Source organism: Dendropsophus ebraccatus, unplaced genomic scaffold, assembly GCF_027789765.1.
Source record: "Dendropsophus ebraccatus isolate aDenEbr1 unplaced genomic scaffold, aDenEbr1.pat pat_scaffold_1872_ctg1, whole genome shotgun sequence".
In the NCBI taxonomy this organism is placed as follows: domain Eukaryota; kingdom Metazoa; phylum Chordata; class Amphibia; order Anura; family Hylidae; genus Dendropsophus; species Dendropsophus ebraccatus.
The window spans coordinates 2,973-19,898 of NW_027209305.1; the positions used below are offsets into that span (position 1 = coordinate 2,973).

The 16,926-nt window shown below is 44.7% G+C and overlaps 1 long non-coding RNA gene across 2 annotated transcripts; it reads left to right on the forward strand.

Annotated features, from left to right (window-relative positions):
* The first annotated feature begins 549 nt into the window (after window positions 1-549).
* LOC138775679 (uncharacterized) lies at window positions 550-14,915 on the forward strand. Of its 2 annotated transcripts, XR_011360608.1 has the most exons (4): window positions 550-861; window positions 3,481-3,592; window positions 4,700-4,835; window positions 14,681-14,915. It is a non-coding gene; the product is annotated as an uncharacterized lncRNA (long non-coding RNA). The 2 variants fall into 2 exon arrangements; XR_011360609.1 differs by lacking the exon at window positions 4,700-4,835 and having other exon boundaries at window positions 14,681-14,913.
* The last annotated feature ends 2,011 nt before the right edge of the window (window positions 14,916-16,926 follow it).

Consider the following 16,926-nt stretch of genomic DNA (forward strand, 5'->3'; position numbering starts at 1 on the left):
TAGCATGTTCAGTACTAAAATGGCTAGAATGTATCCTCTCCTCTGAGTATATCCTCTCCTTTGAGGTTCTCACTGTAGGGGAAACATTCTAGCATCTTCAGTACTGAAATGGCTAGAATGTATCCTCTTCTCTGAGTGTCTCACTATAGGGGATTCATTATAGTGCCTAGAATGTATCCTCTCCTCTGAGAGGGTATATATTTTAGACATTTCAATACTAAACATGATAGAATGTATCCCCTGCAGAAACTCAAAGGAGAGGATATATTCAGAGGAGAGGATACATTCTAGCCATTTCAGTACTGAAGATGCTAGAATGTATCCCCTACAGTGAGACACTCAGAGGAGAGGATACACTCAGAGGAGAGGATACATTCTAGCCATTTCAGTACTGAAGATGCTAGAATGTATCCCCTACAGTGAGAGCCTCAAAGGAGAGGATACATTCTAGCATTTTCACTACTGAAGATGCTAGAATGTATCCTCTACAGTGAGAAACTCAAAGGAGAGGATACATTCTAGGCTCTACCGTGCCGCACAGGCCGTCTGCTTCAACTTCCTCTCTCACATCTGACGTCATTTCCTGCAGGGGATCAGCTTCCTGGAGGAGAGAGGAGAAGAAGTTGCCCCACGCTGCAGCACTGAGAGGCTGCTGACTGAGGTGTCAGTCAGAGGGGGGCCCGGGCCTGTCATCTGCCCCCTGCTGGGCTGTGTGAGGAGGCAACCAAGTCTCCCTCCCCCTCACAGTGATTTCATCATCTCCTTCCTGCTCTGCAGTCGGAGGGGCAGGGGAGAACCATGCTGGCTGTGAGGGAGGAGGACCTGCCAGGACCAGAGAACTAAGGAGCTTAGTGATGAGAAGTAAGTGATTGTATGTGTATGTGTAAGTGTGTTACTATATGGAGTGTGTTCAAGTGTGTAATGTACACAGTATATGTGTGTACAGTATATAGTGTATGCATGCCTCTAGTATGTTATGATGTATGTATATGTGTGTACAGTATATAGTGTATGCATGCCTCTAGTATGCTTATGATGTATGTATATGTGTGTACAGTATATAGTGTATGCATGCCTCTAGTATGTTTATGATGTATGTATATGTGTGTACAGTATATAGTGTATACATGCCTCTGTAGTATGTTTATGATGTATGAATATATGTATAGTGTGTGTGTGTGTGTAGATGTGTGAATAGTGTATACATGCCTCTGTAGTATGTTTATGATGTATCAATATATGTATAGTGTGTTTGTGTATTTGTATGTACAGTTTATAGTGTATACATGCTTCTGTAGTATGCTTATGATATATTGTATGCATGTATGTGCAGTAGGCATATGTGTATATAATTTTATGTTTGTATAGAATGTTCTCATATATGATATGCATGTGTATAATAAAATTGTGCCTTCTTATTCTGACATATTGCACATACAGTATTACATATTTTTTGTATATGCAATATGGCAGAATATGAAAACACATTTTTTGTATGAAGGAGATGCTGTCCTATTTTATAGTCTCCATTGTGTGACAGGGATGCCATGGGTTGGTTGTAGTGTGCCCATCCCAGGGTATCGGCAGTACACAGCGCTACAGAAAGTGTATGCTGCCAGTGTTAGACACATTGCGCTGACATGTGACCATACCTGAACTGTAGCGTCAGCACAATCTGTTTAATGCCGGCTACATGTGTAAGTACGTATGTATATATATATATATGTATGTATGCACAGTGTGTGCTGGGTGTTTACACCACTGGAATAATCTGTAATAATCTGTAGTTAAAGGGGTAGTGCGGCGGTAAACAATTATTCACAGAATAACACACATTACAAAGTTTTACAACTTTGTAATGTATGTTATGTCTGTGAATGGCCCCCTTCCCCGTGTCCCACCACCCCCACCTGTGTACCCGGAAGTGTGGTGCGCTATACATACCTGTCACGTGCCGACTCGTCTCCGATCTTCAGTCATCAGATGCTCAGCCGCGAATGGCTGAGCACAGTTATGCTCAGCCAATCGCGGCTGAGCATCTGGTGACACTGAAGAGGGCGGCCGGCACTCAGGACGGTCGGAGGGATTCGGCCCGGCCGTCCGAAGACGACATCGCTGACTGAAGATCGGAGACGAGTCGGCACGTGACAGGTATGTATAGCGCACCACACTTCCGGGTACACAGGTGGGGGTGGTGGGACACGGGAAAATGGGCCATTCACAGACATAACATACATTACAAAGTTGTATAACTTTGTAATGTGTGTTATTCTGTGAATAATTGTTTACCGCCAGACTACCCCTTTAAATGTGACTGTAAATATATGTAGGATTCCATAGACAAAAGTCCAGCACTTTCTTCCTATGTAATTATATTCACATCTTTATTGTAACTCCCTGATACAAGACGCCATCACCATCACATGATGCAGTTGTTGGTAACAAGGGTGTCTTACATTATGGATCTGTTATGAAGCTGTGAATTCTAATACACCAGAACGAGGTGCTGGACTTTTGTCTGTCAGGCTATGTTCACACACACTTTTTTGAGCCATAAGCCGCATTCACACGTTCCGTGTTCTGCACGGAACATGAATGTGGAATGCCTGTAACGGACTCTCCCCCGCCCGGACAGCATCTGTGATAAGATGCTGGGAGCGGGGGAACTGTACAGATATGCGCCGCACTGTAATGACAAAGCCGCACGGCTGCTTCATTACAGCATATCTGTACAGTTCCCCCGCTCCCAGCATCTTATCACAGATGCTGTCCGGGCGGGGGGAGAGTCCGTTACAGGCATTTCACATCCGTGTTCTGCACAGAACACGGACGTGTGAATGCGACCATACAGTAGCTGCTCATAAAGTCCTAAAAGGTCCATAACAGTTTATTATGTTCAATTAAACTTGATATTAAAATGGCTGTTTGCGCACACATGTAGTGACTTTATGGTCATAATCATCACTACAGAATTTAAAAGGATAATCCAGAATTAGAAAAACATGGTTGTTTTCTTCCAAAAACAGCGCCACCCTGACCTCAGGTTGTGTGTGTTATTGTATTAGAACTCAGCTCCATTCACTTCCCTGGAAATAAGCTGCCTCTTTGCAAAGTGACACTAGTTGAGGGGCTATGCAGCTTTTAATATATCATCCGGTCATCAGTATTGTTCTATGGATAGTAGTCTGCAGCTACTACAGTATAGGCAGGGCCTGTGTGGGCCGCCATAGCCATACACTTCATATATTGGTGACCTGGAGTGTATTTTTAATAGTGTCACCTTCATCTTCATGTTAAATTTATTATTTTATTGGGTATTAACAAACACAATTTTTTAATAATAGGGTCACGTCCAAGGTGTGAGTGGGGCATTGGCCCTTTTGTTAGGGAGGCCCCAGACACTTTGGCAAAGGTTACTTTGTGAAGCAATACACTTGGGTATGATGCTGGAACAAGGATCCTAAAATGTTTGTCTGGTAGATCCTACAGAGGGGAGTCACGGCCGGAGAAGTCTTCATGATAGGCGAGCAAGAAAAAGAGAACAACTTTAGCAAAAACGTCACTTGCAATTCATGCAGAGAAGACGCCTCCTGTAAGTCACTGGATGTAATTGCACTATAAGCACTCCTTTTATAATCATCCTTTTTATTACCAGCTGAAGTGTCACAGTGACAGCCGCAGCACCGCCATGTATGTAAATCAGTCAGAGCAGGAAGGCTCCTCCTCTGTGACACTTCAGCTGGTAAAGAAAAAGGATGATTATTAAAGTTTACACTGGACTAAAAGTCCTGTCACTGATACTGTATCTCCCCCGCACCTTTCTACAGCTCTGTACCTAGTATGGACCTCACAGATTCCCGTACATACCTAATCTATTGCGGATTTGGTGCTGCTGAAATACATAAATATGCACAAAAGATTTTTTCTTTTTTATGTGTTGATGGTAGGGTTCAATATTTAAGGAAGTAGTGAGTAGTGAGTAGAATTCGCTACAGCATGTATAGTACAATGCTATCTCTAATTTATAAGGAAGGATATGGTATGTGGGCTGCTGAGGTTTGAGTGCCAGGGCTGATTTTAAGTCCCAGTCCGGCCCTGCTGGAGCAGGTGGATGTTATTCTATGTTTACCTATATATCTCCCAGAATCTATCTATCTATCTATCTATCTATCTATCTATCTATCTATCTATCGGTGTGTTTACACAGACAGAGTTATCTGACAGATTTTTGAAGCCAAAACCAGGAACAGACTATAAACAGGGAACAGGTCACAAAGGAGAGACTGAGATTTCTCCTCTTTTCAAATCCAAAACCTGTCAGATTTATCTGCCTGTGTAAACGCACCATATCTCCCAGTAATACATAGGATTAGTGTCTGATCTGGGACAGCAGGATGTGAGAGAGTATTACTACAGCCAGGGCTGGCTCCAGGTTTTTGTGGGCTCTTGGGCGACCAAGCCTCAGCGGGCCCCTCATTTACACACTATGCACAATAACGTGAGACACCACTAACATATACAAACATACATTATTGACCTAGATACTGATCGACTGACTGACACACTCGGACACTGACACACAGCAGTTACAGCTCAGTCTTCTCCCTCTTCCTCTCTGTCGGGCTGCTCTCCACACTGAGAGGTTGAGGACCTTAAGGTCATGTGATCAGGTCCTTCACCCTTTTCTCTCTCTGTGCAGGTCCTGCTCCGTCTCCTGTGTCTTCTGATGTTCAGTGCACACCCTGGACTGCAGTGAGCGGGCCGAACATCAGAAAACCGGGCCCCTCTCCCTCTCTGGGCCCCTAGAGATGCTTTGGGACCCGGCACTTGCCCAGGTAAGCCCTGTGCTGACGCCGGCTCTGACTACAGCTCCTTCATGCTTTGTCGCCCAGCTTTCCCAGACTCCTACAATGACTATACAATCCCTGGGCTGCAGGGTTCTGGGAAAGCTGGGTGCCCTCATTCATATCCTGTATATTTTCACCTTCTTTTTTGGGTTATTTTCAGCCTGGAAACAAGGTGAGATGTAAATGAGCTGAATCGTTTTCACCAAGGAGACACTGCACAGATTTTATTTTACACAATTAGATATAGAAGATAAAACCGGATCCTTTATTTCCCGGTGAGCCCGTGCTGGAGCGGTGGCCATGTGGGCAGTCGCCTAGGGGCATCTTTCCAGGCACCCCCGCACCATTACTTATTAAAGACGAGGATTGGGAGTATTGATCCTGCAGCTTCATTGAACTTGTCACATCTCATCCTAGAGGTGTACACTGAGCGATTTTTAAAGATTAACAATTAACGATCGCAAACGAGATATATGTTTATCGTTAACCTGAAATTTTTCACCACACGTTATTGCGATCGTTACTATGATCGTTTATTCCTTCTGATCCCAGAAAAACAATGAACAATGTACAATTACAGTGAATGATTAGTGAAAAAATGCGGAACTTGAGCGAACGAACGTGGAATTACAGCGAACGATTAGCGAACAATTAACGATAATTTTAGGTTTAGATCTAAATCAACGATTAACGACATACAAATGATTTTTCGATCGTTGCCTGCAATTACACTGAACGTTTATTGTTTAAATTCGAACGAATTAATGATTTTTCGCATTTCACATTACTGATCCTGTACAGATCCTGAGCTACATCCTGTATTATATTCCAGAGCTGCACTTACTATTCTGCTGGTGAGGTCACTGTGTACATGCATTACTTATCCTGTACTGATCCTGAGTTACGTCCTGTATTAAGCTATGTTCACACAAAGGATGTTTCCGTAAAAGTACGGCAGTTGTTGAAATCGGCAACAACGGCCATACTTTGTACGGAAACATACGTTGCCTTTTCTTCTATGGGATCTCGGCTGGAGCATATACACATAGGGGGAGATTTATGAAAGGGTGTAAATATACACCTGGTGTAAACTGCCCACAGCAACCAATCACAGCTCAGCTTTCAGCACTGGTAAAATAGAAGAGGAGCTGTGATTGGCTGCTGTGGACGGTTTACACCAGGTGTATATTTACATCCTTTCATAAATCTCCCCCATAGTATACGATTCAGCTGGGATACCCTGCAGCGCTGCAAAGAACTGACATGTCAGTTTTCTGCGGCCACTATTCAGCCATATCAGTTCACTAAATGAAGCGAGCGGCCCCGGCCGAAGTTTCATTGTGTGCTGTGGGGAGTTCTGATGCGGGCGCACATGGATGCGCCTGCATCAGAACGCTGCGGCGCCAAAGATCTTTTTTTTAGAGACCGACCGGGTCAGGGAACAGCTAGTTTGTTACAGGGTGTGAACATGGCTTTATACTGCAGAGCTGCACTCACTATTCTGCTGGTGAGGTCACCGTGTATTTACATTAAATTACTTATCCTGTACTGATCCCGAGTTATATCCTGTATTATACCCCAGAGCTGCACTCACTATTCTGCTGATGGGGTCACTGTGTACATAACACACAAAAACATAGAAAAATGCAACAGCTCACCGCAATGGCAAGATACAGACCCACTACAAACATGGAAATAGTTAAAAGCAGCCCCCCCCCCCCAACTGCCAAAAAAACTTCCACAAAAATAATGAGGCTCTTGGTTACCACTTGAAAATGGTGTAAACTACCCCACCACGTTACGGTGGCCTCATACCGGGGCAGTCCTATGCTGTGTACATACATTACATAACTGATCCTATACTCATCTTGAGTTGCATCCTGTATCATACCCCAGAGCTGCACTCTCTATTCTGCTGGTGGGGTCACTGTGTACATAAATGACATTACTGATCCTGTACTAATCCTGAGTTACATCCTGTAAACAAAAATTATTCCTGCTGGCTATGGTGGAAAGGAGTCAGATCACACATGAGATGTATGAGGCCCTGCAGACCAGTCATACCCCAGTAGTCCCTGTCCACCCCAGTAGTGTCTGTAATGGAGAACTGAACATGGAGCAATAGAAGAAGGTGACTGGTCTGATGGGTCAGGTTCTCCATTATGTGGACAGCCGGGTGTGTGCTCATCCCTTTCCTGGGGTATAGATGGCACCAGGATTCACTATGGGAAGAGGATAAATCCTTTTAGGACCAGGGAGCGACCTGATATTTCCTGGCAGAAGGTATGCTGAGCCTTGTAGTACTTCCCGATGAGCCTGTAGTTATAAATCTCTGCTACTCTGCTTCTCTATAGGGATTCAGCACTTGGAGCTGTCCGGGGAGCTGGTGCTGAAATCAGGTCTTACTCACCTCTCAGGACTCTGCAGGATCACTATCCTCCAGCCACTAAAACTATCGCTCTCTGTTCACATTTGTGCATTTTATTACATTAAAATTTAAAAATATTACCAAAAATGCAACAATTGATCACAGTTACATCCTGTATTATACTGCAGAGCTGCACTCACTATTGTCTCATATGACTGTATCTATGTGAATAGACCCCAACCGTAAGATTGTAGGTTTGTGAGCTCACTGTATACAAATGTATGATCACTATTATTATCAGTCATGATGTGTCTTCAGTTAGTGCCCCCTAGTGGTGGCCGCAGATGATAAGAATTTTATTGTTGCAGAAAATTTAGAGCTGTAAGCCAAATAAAGGAAGATATGAGAAGTTAGAGTCAGGACCACTCTTTATATGAATAGTAGGAGACTGTTCTGGATGTCTCATCTGTATTAACATTAAGAAATAAGTCAGGGGGGATGATCCTGTCCCAGTGTAGAGGGCTGCAATGACATGAACCTGTCCTAGTGGGGACCGCATTGGGTTCCCTTAGACACCTTCTCTAATATCAGAAGACTAGTCCTTGAATGTTGTTGCTCAGACAAGGTCACAGCATAGCTTTCTATGACATGTAATACTTGAAATGTTTCCCAAGCTGTGTTATGTCTCCTGCTTTATGTTATGTGACTTAGTGATTCTGCAAGGCATGGAAGATATTGGCTGGTGGCCCACCGGCCCTCGGCGTGCGTTCCCCTTCCACAGACGAAAATGTGCCCTGATTGATTTTAATCCGTTAATAACATTTCTGGGTCTGTTACATCCGAGGTTGTGTGGAAGCCGCTCATTATTTATACATGAGTAATGAGATGTCCCAGCATGGTCCTACACTACAGTAGTATTACTCCAGATGTGCTATACAGCTAGAAGACTGCATAGAACTTCTTTTATCCCTATTTAGCATTGCACAGATTAAATATATATAATATAGAAAAAATAATTGGAGAAACTGAGTTACATCCTGTATTATACTGCAGAGCTGCACTCACTATTCTGCTGGTGGGTCACTATGTACATACATTACTTATCCTGTACTGATCCTGAGTTACATCCTGTATTATACTCCAGAGCTGCACTCACTATTCTGCTGGTGGGGTCACTGTGTACATACATTACATTACTGATCCTGTACTGATCCTGAGTTACATCCTGTATTATACTGCAGAGCTGCACTCACTATTCTGCTAATGGGGTCGCTGTGTATATACATTACATTACTTATCCTGTACTGATTCTGAGTTACATCCTGTATTATACTCCATGCCAGCACTCACTATTCTGCTGGTGGGGTCACTGTGTACATAAATTACATTACTTATCCTGTACTGATTCTGAGTTACATCCTGTATTATACTCCAGAGCAGCACTCACTATTCTGCTGCTGGGGTCACTGTGTACATACAGGGCCGTATTTGCCACTAGGCACCCATGGTTCGGTGCCTAGGGCGGCGCTTTGCGGGAGGCGGCACCCGCAGGGAAGCAAATGTTTTTTTTATTAAAAAAATATTTAGAACCCCTGCCGCCATAGGCCCAGGATCTATCACAGGTCGGAAGCTCACAGCTGCAGCCCTGCGGTCCCGAAATTCTCAAGCAGGAGAGAAGTTCGGGTACCGTGAGGCTGTAGCTGTGAGCTTCTGGCCTGTGATAGAGGCTGTCTGTGCTCCCCCTGCCCCCATCTTCTCCCCCTGCCACCCCAGCTGCTCCCCTGCCCCCCATCTTCTCCCCCTGCCACTCCATCTTCTCCTCTGCCACCCCAGCTGCCCCCATCTTCTCCCTGTCACCCCAGCTGCCCCAATCTGCTCCCCCTGCCTGTCACCCAAGCTGCTCCTTCTGCCCCCATCTACTACCACTGCCACTCCAGCTGCTGCCCCTGTCACCCCAGCTGCTCCTCCTGTCCCATCTACTCCCCCTGCCACCCTAGCTGCTCCCCCTGCCCCCCATCTTCTCCCTCTGCCACCCCAGCTGCTCCCCCTTACCCCAGCTGATCCCTCTGCCCCACAGTTGCTCCCCCTTCCCCCATCTTCTGCCACTGCCCCCCAGCTGTTCCCCCTGCCCCTTTCATCCCAGCTGCTCCTCCTGCCCCCATCTACTCCCCGTGCCACCTCAGCTGCTCCCCCTGCCCCCCAGCTGCTCCCTCTGCCCCACAGCTGTTAACCCTGCTCCCCAGCTGCTCCCCCTGCCTCCCCAGATTCTACCCCTGGTGACCGATGCGACCCCCTATAGCTACACCACTGGTTTGCAGTAGTGTACTGACACAGCCCCGCGGTCACTACAGTACACTAGCGCAAACTTTTAAACTAGGACCCAACTACAAGAGCTGCAAGTACTACAACTCCCAGCATATATCCTGAGGGCTGCAGACTGTAAGTAAATGCTGGGAGTTGTAGTGCCTGTAGCTGTTGTAGTTGGGTCCTAGGTGCATCATACACTGGATGCTTTGTGGCATATAAGAATACATAGATCTGTGGGGGCTCAGTGTAGAGGAGAGACCCCAGAACAGCACTAATAGGGGAAAGAACAAAAACATCTACCCCTACCCTATTAGTGATGTTCTGGGGTCACTTCCCTACACTGAGCCCCCACAGATCTATGTATTCTTATATGCCACAAAGCATCCAGTGTATAGGACCCAACTACAACTGTTGCAGGCACTACAACTCCCAGCATGTACTGACAGTCTGCAGCCCTCAGGATATGCTGGGAGTTGTAGTACAGTAGTACAATCCTCTGATAACTACCGCTGTAGACAGATGTATTGCTGGACCTTCAGGGCTGATGCTTGTCACCCACAGATTGCAGCCACTAGGAGACTCTGCACACACTGATTTATTAAAGTGTTGTTCTCTCAGAGACTACAACTCCCAGCATACCCTGAGAGCTGGTTTCAGCCAATCAGTGGGTAAAGTAGCACTTAGCTGCTGATAAGTCAACATCTTGACCTGAATACAAACTTCGGGGGAAAATGCAGACCCGAATAACGGCCAAAGTCTCAAAGACTTTCACACTGAAAGGCAAAAATGCTATGCGTCACATTGACGCCCAAAAAAACCTATGTGTAAGGGCACCCTTAGAGTGTCAAGTAGCCTAGCCACAAAGATTCAGAATAGATAAAAACTTTTTCTAAGGAAGAAGGAGAAAAAAATTATTTGTCAAATTAAAATGAGGTGGAGTAAGAATAATATGGAATGCGAAGGATTGGTTAGGTCTCCTTACTCACAAACAAAAAGAATTTGCAGGATTCATGGAAGTTTAGAATTCCAGAAGTTTAAAAATTTTCCAGAGTTTCTAAAACTATCAAATCAGGGATTCCGTAAGGAGAAAGGTTATACAGTAATGGATTTATTCATGGAGGGTAGTCTTAAAGTGTAACTATCATTTTGGTCTGGTGCCAGCCCCTTGGGTTCTCAGCAGCCGGACCCTGACCGATCTGCACTTATTTTCAATTGAAACATGCTGACAAAAGGATAAAAGACTCTGAGGTTGCACAGAGTGACGGTATTATTAAAATCCAAACACTACAAGGTGAAGACAGATTATATACGTTACATTTCTTCTGGGCATGTGCCCAACTGAGAAAATATTGGGAAGAAATTGTGTCTATTCTGGTGGGAAAAAAGGTATTGCAGGGAGCTCCCCCCCTTAAGAGGGCAATATTAGGGAAAGAAATGGTCCAGGGGAGGAGTAGTACCCTGGGTGGGCTTGGCTGAACATTGCAGGGGTCCATTTACACAGAAAGATTATCTGACAGATTATCTGACAAAGATTTGAAGCCAAAGCCAGAAACAGACTATAAACAGAGATCAGGTCATAAAGGAAAGCCTGAGATTTCTCCTTTTTTCAAATCCATTCCTGGCTTTGGCTTCAAATCTTTAGCAGATAATCTGGCAGATAATCTTTCTGTGTAAATGGGTACTAAGGGTGGTTTAGAATTATCTGAAGGGGTCTAGGTGATTGTTGGAGCTGTGCTATATGTTCACCTGGGTGGGACTGGGCAAATATTGGAGCTGACTTATATAATCATGTAAGTAGGCCTAGGTTAACACTGAAACAGTAACTATAACTATCTATGATTGCCGAGATGAAAGTGGGAACTGTGCTATTTAGCCCTCTAGTTCGGCCTAGGTGATTGTTGGAGCTGTGCTCTGTGATCATCTGGGTGGGCCTATGGGAATATTAGAGTCAGGCCATACAACCATCTAGGTGGGCCTAGGTGAGCAATAGAACTGTGCTATACACGTATATAAGTGGGCCTGTTTACAGGCAGAATTGTGTGGCACAATCTCTAAAGGTTTTAAAGGGGTTATCCTGCGAAAATCAACTGATGTCATAAAGTTATACAGATTTGTAATTTACTTCTTTTAAAAAATCTCAAGTCTTCCCATACTTATTAGTTGCTGTATGTCCTGCAGGAATTGGTGTTTTATTTTCAGGCTGACACAATGCTCTCTGCTGTCCTCTCTGGCCAAGACAGGAACTCTCTCTCTCGGTTTCTATGAATCCCCATAGAAAACCTCTCCTGCACTGGACAGTTCCTGTCTCGGCCAGAGATGTCAGCAGAGAGCACTGCCTCAGTCTGAAAATAAAACATTTCCTGCAGGACATACAGCAGCTAATGAGTTAAGTATCAGCTAAGTATCAGCTAAGTATGAGAAGACTTGAGATTTTTTGATAGAGGTAAATTACAAATCTATATAACTTTCTGACACCAGTTGATATGAAAGAAAAAGATTTTTGCTGGACAACCCCTTTAAGAAAATACTAGAACTTCAGTATAGAATCATCTAAGCGAGTCCTGCTGAATACTTATATCGAATGCTTAAGATCTTGGAGAAAAACTGAAATACAGCTACAGACTGTATAGTTTGAGATGACGCTAACACTTAAGGAGAATCCTTAAAATAGGAATAGACAAAAGGAAAAAGGAATTTAGGCAGAAGGAAAGAGATGCAGAGGGTCAGGTATTAGAGAAGGAAGAAGAGTACCCCCAAGTGATATGATTTACTCAATGAGACCCCAAGGACTAAGATCCCACTGCAGCCATAGGCTCTGTCAGCAGCTCCTTTCCAGATCAGATCCCTCAATAACAATGTGACTGACCTGTATGTCCCAGTTATTATGCTTCCTTCTCAAATATTAGTGTCCCCTGTAGCCATTAGTAAGGCCCCTCCCCCAGTAACAGTGCCCCCTGTAGCCATTAGTAATGCCCCTCCCCCAGTAACAGTGCCCCCTGTAGCCATTAGTAATGCCCCTTCCCCAGTAATATGGAGCCCTGTAGCCATTAGTAATGCCCCTTCCCCAGTAACAGTGCCCCCTGTAGCCATTAGTAATGCCCCTTCCCCAGTAATATGGACCCCTGTAGCCATTAGTAATGCCCCTTCCCCAGTAATATGGACCCCTGTAGCCATTAGTAATGCCCCTTCCCCAGTAATATGGACCCCTGTAGCCATTAGTAATGCCCCTTCCCCATTAATATGGAGCCCTGTAGCCATTAGTAATGCCCCTTCCCCAGATACAATACCCCTATAACCAGATACAATGCCCCTATAACCAGATACAATACCCCTATAACCAGATACAATGCCCCTATAACCAGATACAATGCCCCTATAACCAGATACAATACCCCTATAACCAGATACAATACCCCTATAACCAGATACAATGCCCCTATAACCAGATACAATGCCCCTATAACTAGATACAATACCTCTATAACCAGATACAATAACTCTATAACCAGATACAATACCCATATAACCAGATACAATACCCCTATAACCAGATACAATGCCCCTATAACCAGATACAATGCCCCTATAACCAGATACAATGCCCCTATAACTAGATACAATACCTCTATAACCAGATACAATACCTCTATAACCAGATACAATACCCATATAACCAGATACAATGCCCCTATAACCAGATACAATACCCCTATAACCAGATACAATACCCCTATAACCAGATACAATACCCCTATAACCAGATACAATGCCCCTATAACCAGATACAATGCCCCTATAACCAGATACAATGCCCCTATAACCAGATACAATACCCCTATAACCAGATACAATACCCCTATAACTAGATACAATGCCCCTATAACCAGATACAATATCCCTTGTTACTAGATATACTACCTGGATCAAATTCCATGTCTGCTATAGCCAGATACAATGTGCCCCAGTTGGAATGACCCTTACCACTAGATACGCCCCCCATAACAAAACACAATTGGGGACATTTATTAAGTCCAGCGTTTTTTACGCCGGACTTATAAATGTCCCCGCATCTCCGGCGCTACGGAGATTTATGTAGAGGTGGACCGCCTCTCCATAAATCCCGTGCGCGTTGGTGCGCACAGCCGAAAACTTACGCCACCTGAAAGGTGAAGTAGGTTTTCGGCGTATCTTTTAGTGTTAAAAATGATAAACCGCGCCCCCAGTTCTGCCCCCTCCACACCCCCCTCCCCGCCCCCCGGCGTACCCGGTGGAAAGGGGCGATTTGCAAATATTTTATTCGCAAGTGGCCGTTTTGCAAATAAAATATTCGCAAATCGCCCATTTCCGCCGAAAAATATGCATTTTTGTAATGATACATGTCGCCCAATGTCTCCTTTAACCATATACATTATGGCCCCTATACCCAGATACAGTGGCCCCTGAAGCCAGAAACAATGCCCTATGTAGCTAGAGAGGCTCTCTGTCGCCATATACAATAACAATAGTAGTTAGCTATGCCCCCTGTAACCAGATGCAATGCCCCATATTGTCACAGGCTGAAGTGTATTGAGTGTAGGAGACTGGACTTCTCCATACACATATTTGTTATAATGGCCGCCTATGGCAAACTGTGCACAATAGTCAAGATGAACATAAACACTAAACCCCAAAAGAGACCTGAACCCTACACAGGCAGAGCAGGCGGGAAAGAAGCGGCAGATATGTAATAATAATCACTTATTACCCTTATATAAAACTATGAATAAAATAGTAATTATATGGGAAAAACTATTCTTATAGGAAGGGAATGCAACCTTTTATCAAATGTATTTTTTTTATTTTTTGAGCAACATTATCAAATATCAGTATAAATCATAAGAAAATACTACAGCCGAGCGCATAGACCAAGATTTTATTCACCCTAATTCCTGCCAATGGCCGACTGTTCATTGTATGGGTAGTACAAGTGTTTGTATCAAGATGTTTAAATAAAGATTATTGAAAATCATGATGTCATTTGTTTACAAACTGGACCCTTCAGAGCTTTATTAGTAGTTGGACTGTAAGTATGCATATCCATTGGCTCCTGGTATTTTTTGTTATTTTCTATTTTTAATCAGTTTTCTCCATGTAATCTTTTATTTTCTCACACACATAGGCGATTTGTGAGAGATTGACGACAGGAGAAGACTTATAGTCATGGAGGAAGAGCTGAAGATCATCTACAGCGAGGAGGACCAGTTCGTGGAGGATACGGACTTTCCTGTTGTCTACGAGGAACATGTGAGTGAGAATTCCCCATCCAGTATAGCAGGGTATAGCAGATAGGATACACTGTGGGATGTTTGTATAGAGATGGGGTTGTGTACATAGTGGGGTGTCCTGTCCAGGAGTATCTGTACCTGTAGATACTCCTCCCTGGTCACATGATCACATAGGTGCCCCCCCCCCCACCCCCATAGGAGACAGTGGTGATGGGAGGAGATGTGTAGAATGGGGAGCTATAAATACCTTACACCCTGTTACTTATTCCCCATGTTCAGCCATTTCCAACTGCCATTTTGCCATGTTCCATGCAGGGGGCGGGGCTTAGTTGGGCCATGATAACTGCTGGGTGGTGGCTGTGGTCTATGGCCGGGCTCATGCACTGTGTGTGTTATGTGATCTCCAGCACCTCTGCGGACATAGGAAGGAATATACTCCTATAAGGTAGAGGGAGAAATCACATAGCACACATAAGCCATGGGCCTGGCCTAAGAATTTATCCAGATGTGCAGTAATATGTGACAATGCTATCACTGGATCAGGGCCTACAGTATGATCTCTAAGGTCAAATAATAAAAAATAATTATAATATATATGGTACAGTATGGGATTTGTAGTTCTGCAACCTGAAGCTCTCCTGGTTGCATAACTACAAGCCCCATCCTCATGTTGTGGTGATGGTACAAGATGGGAGTTGTAATTATGCAACCAGGAATGCTCTAGGTTGTAGAACTACAACTCCCATGATCATGGTGTGGGGACAACACTTTATGGGAGTTGTAGTTTTCCAACTTGAAGCTCTCCTGGTTGCATAACTACAAGCCCATCCTCATGTTGTGGTGACAGTACAAGATGAGAGTTGTAGTTCTGCAATCTGGAGCTCTCCAAGTTGCATCACTACAACTCCCGTCATGTAATGTCACCAAGGCATAATGGGAGTTGTACACAGCTGCTCCTGTGTTATTTTGGTGCGCAACTTGCTATGTGTACTGGCGCACTGGAGTGTTGTTGTGTTTCCCTGCTGTTTCTCTAAATAAAGAATTTAACAGCTGGAGAGTCACAGAGGGGGTGGCAGGGAAGCCTGACGTGATATCCCCCCCCCCATTACACAGCCACTGAGATGCTGACATACAAGAGGGGTGCCGCTGGACATTGTCCCTCTACGGGCTCTACAGGCAGACAGGGAAGCCTGGAGTGTAATCCCCCATCATACAGCACCGCTGACATGTCGCTCGGGTTTGTCAAGGGGGAGGTGCCCTATGGATGAACGGGGCCACCGCTGCTCTTGCACAATGTTCTGAGGATGGCCTATGGAAGGGAAGGCACAACGACTGCTGTACATTGTCCCGGCTATACGGGCAGATGGGGAAGCCTGTAGTGGAATCCTCCCCCCACCACTCGCACGGCAGGGGTGGGGGGGAGGATTCCATGACAGGCTTCCCCATCTGCTTGTAGAGCCGGGACGTTGTCAAGCAGCACAGCTATGGACCCCCGCAGTGCACAGCAGCCCGGCCATCCTCCATAGCGGCCGAGCTGTGAGCGGTAAAGAACTGTGCCGGTCACTCTCCGTGTGTGAGGCAGCATGGAGCTCCGGATTTGCCGCAAATGGAGGAAAGCACTGGAGGAGAGCGCGCTGTAACAAACCCGGCATGGTACAACTATTTATTGATATGTAATTACAAAAATGACCATGTCAGCAGGGTTCTGTGTATTGTCTGCTAGATACGTTCTAAGAATAAATTTTATTTTTTGCATGATGACTGGAGTACTCCTTTAAATAAAAATAAATAAACATATATATATATATATACAGTGTCGGACTGGGGTACCTGGGGCCCACCAGAGGAAATGATCCTTGGGGCCCACCAATAAAAATCCAGTGAGACAGGACATGCTTACCCGACCCTTTCCTTGATTCATCAGTATCTGTGACAACTTCCTAATGAATAACATGTTTTCAGTCGAACTAGAACTCTCAGAATACCCTACACTAAATCTCTCAGGGTATAATGAGAGTTGTAGTTTCTGAGAGGAAGACCCTTTAAAAATAATTGCTATGTAGAGGATCCTGAAGGTCCAGCGATAAATCTCTACAGCGCCAGTTGTTATCATAGGATTGTCTATTCACTGTACTACAAA